This window comes from Arachis hypogaea, chromosome 3 (genome assembly GCF_003086295.3).
Source record: "Arachis hypogaea cultivar Tifrunner chromosome 3, arahy.Tifrunner.gnm2.J5K5, whole genome shotgun sequence".
NCBI lineage: Eukaryota > Viridiplantae > Streptophyta > Magnoliopsida > Fabales > Fabaceae > Arachis > Arachis hypogaea.
Window position 1 is genome coordinate 92,730,933 of NC_092038.1, and position 9,198 is coordinate 92,740,130.

The window sequence follows — 9,198 nt, forward strand, 5'->3', positions numbered from 1 at the left end:
TCTTTAGGACCTTAATAGGAAACTCCTTCTTGTCTGGGAGACGTCCCATGAGGTCTTCCTCATTGGGATTCACGTCCTCCCCTTCCTCTCTAGGTTTGGCCATTTTGATTATGTCAATGGCCTTGCACTCTCTTTTTGGATTCTCTTCAGTATTGCTTGGGAGAGTACTAGGAGGAGTTTCAGTGATTTTCTTACTCAGCTGGCCCACTTGTACCTCCAAATTTCTAATGGAGGACCTTGTTTCACTCATGAAACTTAAAGTGGCCTTAGACATTTTAGAGACTATGTTTGCTAAGCTAGAGGGGCTCTGCTCAGAATTCTCTGTCTGTTGCTGAGAAGATTATGGAAAAGGCTTGCTATTGCTAAGCCTGTTTCTTCCACCATTATTAAAGCCTTGTTGAGGCCTTTATTGATCCTTCCATGAGAAATTTGGATGATTTCTCCATGAGGAATTATAGGTGTTTCCATAGGGTTCATCCATGTAATTTACCTCCGCCATTACAGGGTTATCAGGATCATAGGCTTCTTCTTCAGAAGATGCCTTTTTAGTACTATTGGATGCATTTTGCCATCCATTCCGACTTTGAGAAATCATGTTGACTTGCTGAGTCAACATTTTATTCTGAGCCAATATGGCATTCAGAGCATCAATCTCAAGAACTCCCTTCCTCTGAGGCGTCCCATTATTCACAGAATTCCTCTCAAAAGTGTACATGAATTGGTTATTTGCAACCATGTCAATAAGTTCTTGAGCTTCTGCAGGTGTTTTCTTTAGGTGAATGGATCCACCTGCAGAATGGTCCAGTGACATCTTAGAGAACTCAGATAGACCATAATAGAATATATCCAAAATGGTCCACTCTAAAAGCATGTCAGAAGGACATCTTTTGGTCATCTGCTTGTATCTTTCCCAAGCTTCATAGAGGGATTCACCATCTTTTTGTTTGAAGGTCTGAATATCCACGATAAGCTTGCTCAGCTTTTGAGGAGGAAAGAACTTAGCCAAGAAGGCCGTGACCAGCTTATCCCAAGAGTCCAGGCTATCTTTAGGTTGTGAGTCCAACCATGTTCTAGCTCTGTCTCTAACAGCAAAAGGTAAAAGCATAAGCCTATAGACTTCAGGATCTACTCCATTATTCTTAATAGTCTCACAGATCTGCAAGAACTCAGTTAAAAACTGGTAGGGATCTTCTGATGGAAGTCCATGGAACTTGCAGTTTTGTTGCAGTAGAGCAACTAGTTGAGGTTTCAGCTCAAAATTGTTTGCTCCAATGGCAGGGATTGAGATGCTTCTTCCATCAAACTTGGAAGTAAGTGTAGTATAATCACCAAGCATCCTCCTTGCATTATTATTTTCGGTTTCCATCTCCTCTTCCTTTTCAAAAATTTCTGTAAGGTTGTCTCTGGATTGTTGTAATTTAGCTTCTCTTAGTTTCCTCTTCAGAGTCCTTTCAGGTTCGGGGTCTGCTTCAACAAGAATATTCTTGTTTCTGCTCCTGCTCATATGAAAAAGAAGGGAACAGAAAATAATAATAATAGGGATCCTCTTTACCACAGTAGAGAGATTCCTTTATGTTAGTAGAAGAAGAAAAGAATAAAAGAGGGAAAAGGTAATAGGGCCCCGAAAGTTGATTTCTGTTTCTGCACTATCTACACCTAGTTACTCATTTTTTGTAAACCTAAGTTACTAGTCTAGTATAAGAACTACTTTTAGCGATTCATTCAAACGCATGACATTTTACATCTCATATTCTATCTTGTACGGCATAAGTCTCAAAACCCATTGGTGGGGTGAGGAGCTCTGCTGTGTCTCAACGGATTAATGCAATTACTATTGTTTTCTTTTCGATCACACTTGATTCTATTCTAAGATACTCACTCGTACTTCAATATAAAGAATATGATGATCCGTGACACTCATCATTATTCTCAAATTTATGAACGCATGCTTGACAACCACTTCCATTCTATGTGAGCTCAACGTAGTCATTGGGTGATAGCTTGAGTTCATGTCTCTTGGGTTTCTAATCCACGCGTTTGACTTGCATCTCCTGACAATAGAGCACTCAAACCCATGAGATCAGAACCTTCGTGGTGAAGGCTAGAACAAACGAGCTTTAAACTCACAAATGTTGGGCACAGTGACAGTGTGCAAAAGGACAGAGAGCTCTTATTCCCACACGAGTGAGAACCGACAGATGATTAGCCGTGCGGTAGCTGTGCCTGGTATTTTTCATCTGAGACGAGAGATTCGACAGATGATTAGCCGTACAGAAGCCGTTCCTGGGCCATTTTCACTGAGAAGAAGGATGGTAGCCATTGACAATAGTGATCCACTAACATACAGCCAGCCATAGAAGAAGCCATGCATGTTTGGAGAAGAAGACAGTAGGAAAGCAGAGATTCAGACGACAGAGCAACTCCGAAACCTCAACCTGTTCTCCATTACTGAATAACAAGTATCATTCATTTCATGCACTTTTACTTTTTACAAACGAAATAATTTTTATCACTGATCTCCTGACTAAGAGTTATAGGATAATCATAGCTTGCTTCAAGCCGGAAATCTCTGTGGGATCGACCCTTACTCACATAAGGAATTATTGCTTGGAAGACCCATTGCACTTGCTGGTTAGTTGTGCGGAGTTGCAAAGGTGTGATTGCAATTCCGTGCACCAAGTTTTTGGCACTGTTGCTGGGAATTGTTCGAGTTTGGACAACTAACGATTCATCTTGTTGTTTAGATTTGGAAAATTTTCTTTTTTTGGTTTAAAGTCACTAAGTTTGAGTCTTTTATCTTCTTGTCAAAAATCTTATTTTTCTTTAGTAATCTTTAATTTTCTTTGAGTCTTTTATTATTGTTTTTGTTAAAATTTTAAAATTCTTGTTTTCTTTTTCTAGATTTTTTCAAAAATTTTTAATAAATAGATAAAAACCAATAAATTAATAATTGAGTCTTCTGTTTGAGTTTAGTTTCATGTTTTAAGTTTGGTGTCAATTGCAATACTTTTATTTTCCTTCAATTTTTCGAATTGCATGTTTTTATTTTTCTTCATATTTTTAATTACATGTTCTTAGTTCTTTCTTGATCTTCAAGTTTTTCTTGATAAATTTCTTTATTTGATCTTTAAATTTTCTTGTTTGGTGTCTTTTGTTGTTTATCTTATACATTTTCGAATTATTAGTGTCCAAAGTATAAAAATTTTTTAAGTTTGGTGTTTTTTGTGTCCTTATTTCCTTGAAAATTTTCAAAATTTGTTCTTGGTGTTCATCTTAATTTTCAAAGTGTTCTTAGTGTTTATCTGGACATTCAAAGTTTTCTTATTTGTTTTCTTTGTTTTGATCTAAAAATTCTATGTTTGGTGTCATTTTATTATTTTTTTCTTTCCTCATTAAATTCAAAAAATATCTTTTCCTTTATTTACTCATCATTTTAGAATTCCTTAGGTTGACTTAGTCAAAATTTTTAAAATTTGGTAGTTTCTTGTTAGTCAAGTCAAAATTTCAATTTTAAAAATTTATCTTTTTAAATATTTTTCAAAACAAATTCTTTTTCAATTTTCTTTTTATATTTTTTGAAAATCTTTTATAAAATTTTTCAAAATCCTTTTTTTTATTTTTGAATTACTTGTCCAATTTTATTAGTTTGATTAAAAAATTTTAAGTTTGGTGTTTTCTTGTTAAGAAAGTTTCAATCTTTAAAATTTTAAAATCATATATATTTTCAAAACTTCCTAACCACTTTCTCTCTCTTCATTTTTCGAAAATCCTCATCCACAATTTTTCAAATCTTTTTAACTAATTAATTATTTTAGTTTTCAATTTTCTTTTACTTATTTTTCTTCTAATTTTTGAACTTATATTCAATTTTTCATTTATTTTCTTTTATTTTTATTTTCTTTTAATTTCGGTTTTCCAAAAAAAAAGGGAAAATTGTTTATTTATAATCCACATCATCTCCCTTTCTCCATCATGGATCTAAGTGGAAATAAACTGTCCAGAAGGACTCTGTGGTCATATGCTAACCCCACTACTGCTTCATATGGGAGTAGTATCTGTATACACTTCATCAGAGCCAGCAATTTTGAGTTAAATACTCAGCTCATTATTATGGGGTAGCAAAATTGCCAGTATTCCGATCTTCCACAGGAAGAACCTGCTGAGTTTCTAGCACAGTTCTTACAAATTGCTGACAAAGTACGTAATAAGGAAGTGGATCAGAATGTCTACATATTATTGATGTTTTCATTTGCTGTAAAAGACCAAGCTAAGAGATGGTTAAACAACCAACCCAAAGCCAGCATAAGAACATGGAAACAGTTGTCAGACAAATTTCTGAATCAATATTTCCCTCCAAAAAGGATGACACAGCTAAGGTTGCACATCCAAGGCTTTAAACAAGAGGATAATGAATCTCTTTATAATGCTTGGGAGAGGTACAGAGAGATGCTAAGGAAATGCCCCCTCTGAAATGTTTTCAAAATGGGTGCAGTTAGACATCTTCTACTACGGGCTTACAGAAAATGCCCAGATATCTCTAGACCATTCAGCTGGTGGATCTATACACATGAGAAAGACAATTGAAGAGGCTCAAGAGCTCATTGATACAGTTGCTAGAAATCAGCAACTGTACTTAAGTAGTGAGTCCTCCATGAAAGAAAAGGCTAAAGCAGTATCCACTGAACTTAGTCCTCTAGAACAAGTTGCTGAACTCAATCAGCAATTACTTTTCATAACAAAACAATTAGCAGAATTTAAAGAGATGCTACAAGACACTAAAAATTCTAACAAGAATATGGAAGCACAATTGGATCAGACAAGACAATATTTATCTAAATAGATAATAGAAGAGTGTCAAGCTATTCATTTAAGGAGTGGGAAGACATTGAATGTCTCAACTCAAAGCAGCAGAAAGTGAAGAAAGGAACAACTGACAGAGGATGACTAAACCACTGCCCAAAATCCCTCTGAGGACAATAAGAGCCCAGAGAGGAATCATTCTAGCGTTCAAACTCCAGAAAAAGGTGAGAAGTTGGTGCTGAACGCCCAGTAGATGGCCAATTCTAGCGTCCAAACGCCAAAAAAGGGTGGCAATCTGGCATTAAACGCCCATACAATACCCAATTCTAGCGTTCAAACACCAATGAGGGATCAAACACCTATAAGTGCTGATAATAACCCCCTTAAGCAGGCTTCTCCAACCACTTCTGTAGGAAATAAACCTACAGCAACTAAGGTTGAAGAATATAAAGCCAAGATGCCTTATCCTCAGAAACTCCGTCAAGCGGAACAGGATAAACAATTTGCCCGCTTTACAAACTATCTCAGGACTATTGAAATAAAAATTTTGTTTGCAGAGGCACTTGAGCAAATACCCTCTTATGCTAAGTTCATGAAAGTGATCTTAAGTCATAAGAAGGATTGGAGAGAAACTGAAAAAGTTTTCCTCACTAAAAAATGCAGTGCAGTCATTCTGAAAAGCTTACCAGAGAAGCTTAGAGATCCCAGAAGCTTTATGATACCATGCACATTAGCGGATTGTACCAAGACAGCTCTATATGATCTGGGGGCAAGTATCAACCTGATACCCGCATCCACTATCAAAAAGCTTGGTTTGACTGATGAAGTTAAACCAATCCGAATATGCCTCCAACTTGCTGATGGCTCTATTAAAATTCCATCAGGCGTAATTGAGGACATGATTGTCAAAGTTGGGCCATTTGCCTTTCCCACTGACTTTGTGGTGCTGAAAATAGAGGAGCACAAGAGTGCAACTCTCATTCTAGGAAGACCTTTCCTGGCAACTGGACAAACCCTCATTGATGTCCAAAAAGGGGTGGTGACCCTAAGAGTCAATGAGGATGAGTTTAAGTTGAATGTTGTCAAAGCTATGCAGCATCCAGACACCTCAAAAGATTGCATGAGCATTGATGTTATTGACACCCTGGTAGAGGAGGTCAAGATGACTGAGAGTCTCAAATTAGAGCTAGAGGACATCTTTAAAGATGTCCAGCCTGATCTGGAGGAATCAGAGGAAACAGAAAAGCCTCTGAAAACTCCTCAGGAAGAGGAAAAGCCTCCTAAACTCGAGCTCAAACCACTACCACCATCCCTGAAATATGTATTTCTGTGAGAAGATGACACTTTTCCTGTGATCATAAGCTCTACTTTAGAGCCACAGGAAGAGAAAGCACTAATTCAGGTGCTGAGGACACACAAGACAGCTCTTGGGTGGTCCATAAGCGATCTCAAGGGCATTAGCCCAGCCAGATGTATGCACAAGATCCTATTGTAGGATGATGCTAAGCCAGTGGTTCAACCACAGAGGCGGCTGAATCCAGCCATGAAGGAGGTGGTGCAGAAAGAGGTCACTAAGTTACTGGAGGCCGGGATTATTTATCCTATTTCTGATAGCCCCTAGGTGAGCCCTGTACAAGTTGTCCCCCAGAAGGGAGGTATGACAGTGGTTCATAATGAAAGGAATGAACTGGTTCCCACAAGAACAGTTACAGGGTGGCGTATTGACTACAGAAGGCTCAATATAGCCACTAGAAAGGATCATTTTCCTTTACCATTCATAGACCAGATGCTAGAGAGACTAGTAGGTCATGAATACTACTACTTTTTGGATGGCTATTCAGGTTACAACCAAATTTTAGTAGATCCTCAGGACCAAGAGAAAATAGCATTCACATGTCCATCTGAAGTATTTGCCTACAAAAGGATGCCATTTGGTCTGTGCAATACACCTGCAACCTTTTAGAGGTGCATGCTCTCTATCTTCTCTGATATGGTAGAGAAATTTCTGGAAGTCTTCACGGATGACTTATCAGTATTTGGAGACTCATTCAACTCCTGTCTTGACCATCTAGCACTTGTTCTGAAAAGATGCCAAGAGACTAACCTGGTTTTAAACTGGGAGAAATGTCACTTTTTGGTGACTGAAGGAATTGTTCTTGGGCACAGAATTTTGAACAAGGGAATAGAGGTGGATCAAGTTAAGGTAGAGGTAATTTAAAAATTACCACCACCTGCCAATGTTAAGGCAATCAGAAGCTTTCTGGGGCATGCAGGATTCTATAGGAGGTTTATAAAGGATTTTTCAAAAATTGCAAAACCCCTGAGCAATCTGCTAGCTGCTGCTACACCATTTATCTTTGACACAGAATGTTTGCAGGCCTTTGAGACTCTAAAAGCTAAGCTGGTCATAGCACCAGTCATTTCTACACCAGATTGGACATTACCATTCGAACTAATGTGTGATGCCAGTGACGATGCCATTAGTGTAGTATTGGGACAGAGGTACAACAAGCTTCTGCATGTCATTTATTATGCCAGCCGTGTTTTAAATAATGCGCAAAAGAATTACACATCCACAAAAAAGGAGTTGCTTACAGTGGTTTATGCCATTGACAAATTCAGATCTTATTTAGTAGGATCAAAAGTGATTGTGTACACTGACCATGCTGCTCTAAAATATCTCCTCACAAAGCAAGATTCAAAACCCAGACTCATAAGATGGGTGTTACTTCTGCAAGAGTTTGATATAAAAATAAGAGACCGAAAAGGGACAGAGAACCAGGTAGCTGATCACCTGTCCCGGATAGAACCAGTAGTAGGAGCGTCCCTCCCTCCTACTAAGATCTCTGAAACATTTCCAGATGAGCAACTCTTTGCCATTCAGGAAGTACCATGGTTTGCAGACATTGCAAACTATAAAGCTGTGACAAAAAAATTGGTTTCTGATGCAAAGTACTACATGTGGGATGAACCATATCTCTTTAAGAGATGTGCAGATGGAATAATCCGTAGATGTGTGCCTAGAAGAAACGCACAGAAGATCCTATGGCATTGTCATGGATCATAATATGGAGGGCATTTTGGAGGTGAGTGGTGCACGAAATTGTAAATCACACTTTTCACTATTCGTACCACTAACCAGCAAGTGCACTAGGTCGTCCAAGTAATACCTTACGTGAGTAAGGGTCGATCCCACAGAGATTGTTGACTTGAAGCAAGCTATGGTTATCTTGTAACTCTTAGTCAGGATATCAATTATAATTATCAGTTGACTTGCAAATGAGTAAGAGAGCATGGATTAAATAATACTTATTATGCAGTAATGGAGAATATGTTGGAGTTTTAGAGATGCTTTGTCTTCTGAATCTCTGCTTTCCCCCTGTCTTATTCATCACGCACGCGACGTTCTTCCTATGGCAAGCTATATGTTGGTGGATCACCGTTGTCAATGGCTACCATCCGTCCTCTCAGTGAAAATGGTCCAGGTGCGCTGTCACCACACGGCTAATCATCTGTTGGTTCTCACTCATGCTGGAATAGGATCCATTGATCCTTTTGTGTCTGTCACTACGCCCAACCCTTGTGAGTTTGAAGCTCATCACAGTCATTCAATCCCTGAATCCTACTTGGAATACCACAGACAAGGTTTAGACTTTCCGGATTCTCAAGAATGCTGCCAATGGGTTCTAGCTTATACCACGAAGATTCTGATTAAGGAATCCAAGAGATACTCATTCAATCGAAGGTAGAACGGAGGTGGTTGTCAGGCACGCATTCATAGATTGAGAACAGTAATGAGTGTCACTGATCATCACATTCATCATATTGAAGTGCGAATGAACATCTTAGATAGAAACAAGCGTGTTTGAATAGAAAACAGAAATAATTACATTAATTCATCGAGACGCTGCAGAGCTCCTCACCCCACCCCCCAACAATGGAGTTTAGAGACTCATGCCATCAAAGAGTACAAAGTTCAGATCTAAAAATGTCATGAGATCCAAAATAAATCTCTAAAAGTTGTTTAAATACTAAACTAGTGACCTAGGTTTACAGAATATGAGTAAACTGAGATAGATAGTGCAGAAATCCACTTCTGGGGCCCACTTGGTGTGTGCTAGGGCTGAGACTTGAGCTTTTCACGTGCCTGGGCTGTTTCTGGAGTTAAATGTCAAGTTGTACCCTATTTTGGGCGTTTAACTCCAATTTGCAACCTGTTTCTGGCGTTCAACGCCAGAATGGAACATGGAACTGGCGTTAAATGCCAGTTTACATCATTTATCTTTGAGCAAAGAATGAACTATTATATGTTGCTGGAAAGCCTTGGATGTCTACTTTCCAACGCAATTGAGAGTGTGCAAATTGGACTCCTGTAGCTCCAAAAAATCTATTTCGAGT

General features: G+C 38.4%; 1 non-coding gene across 1 annotated transcript; it reads left to right on the plus strand.

The window, feature by feature from the left end:
- Nucleotides 1-865: 865 nt before the first annotated feature.
- Nucleotides 866-973, plus strand: LOC112793014 (small nucleolar RNA R71). The gene has a single exon (XR_003197726.1). It is a non-coding gene; the product is annotated as a small nucleolar RNA R71 (small nucleolar RNA).
- Nucleotides 974-9,198: the final 8,225 nt, after the last annotated feature.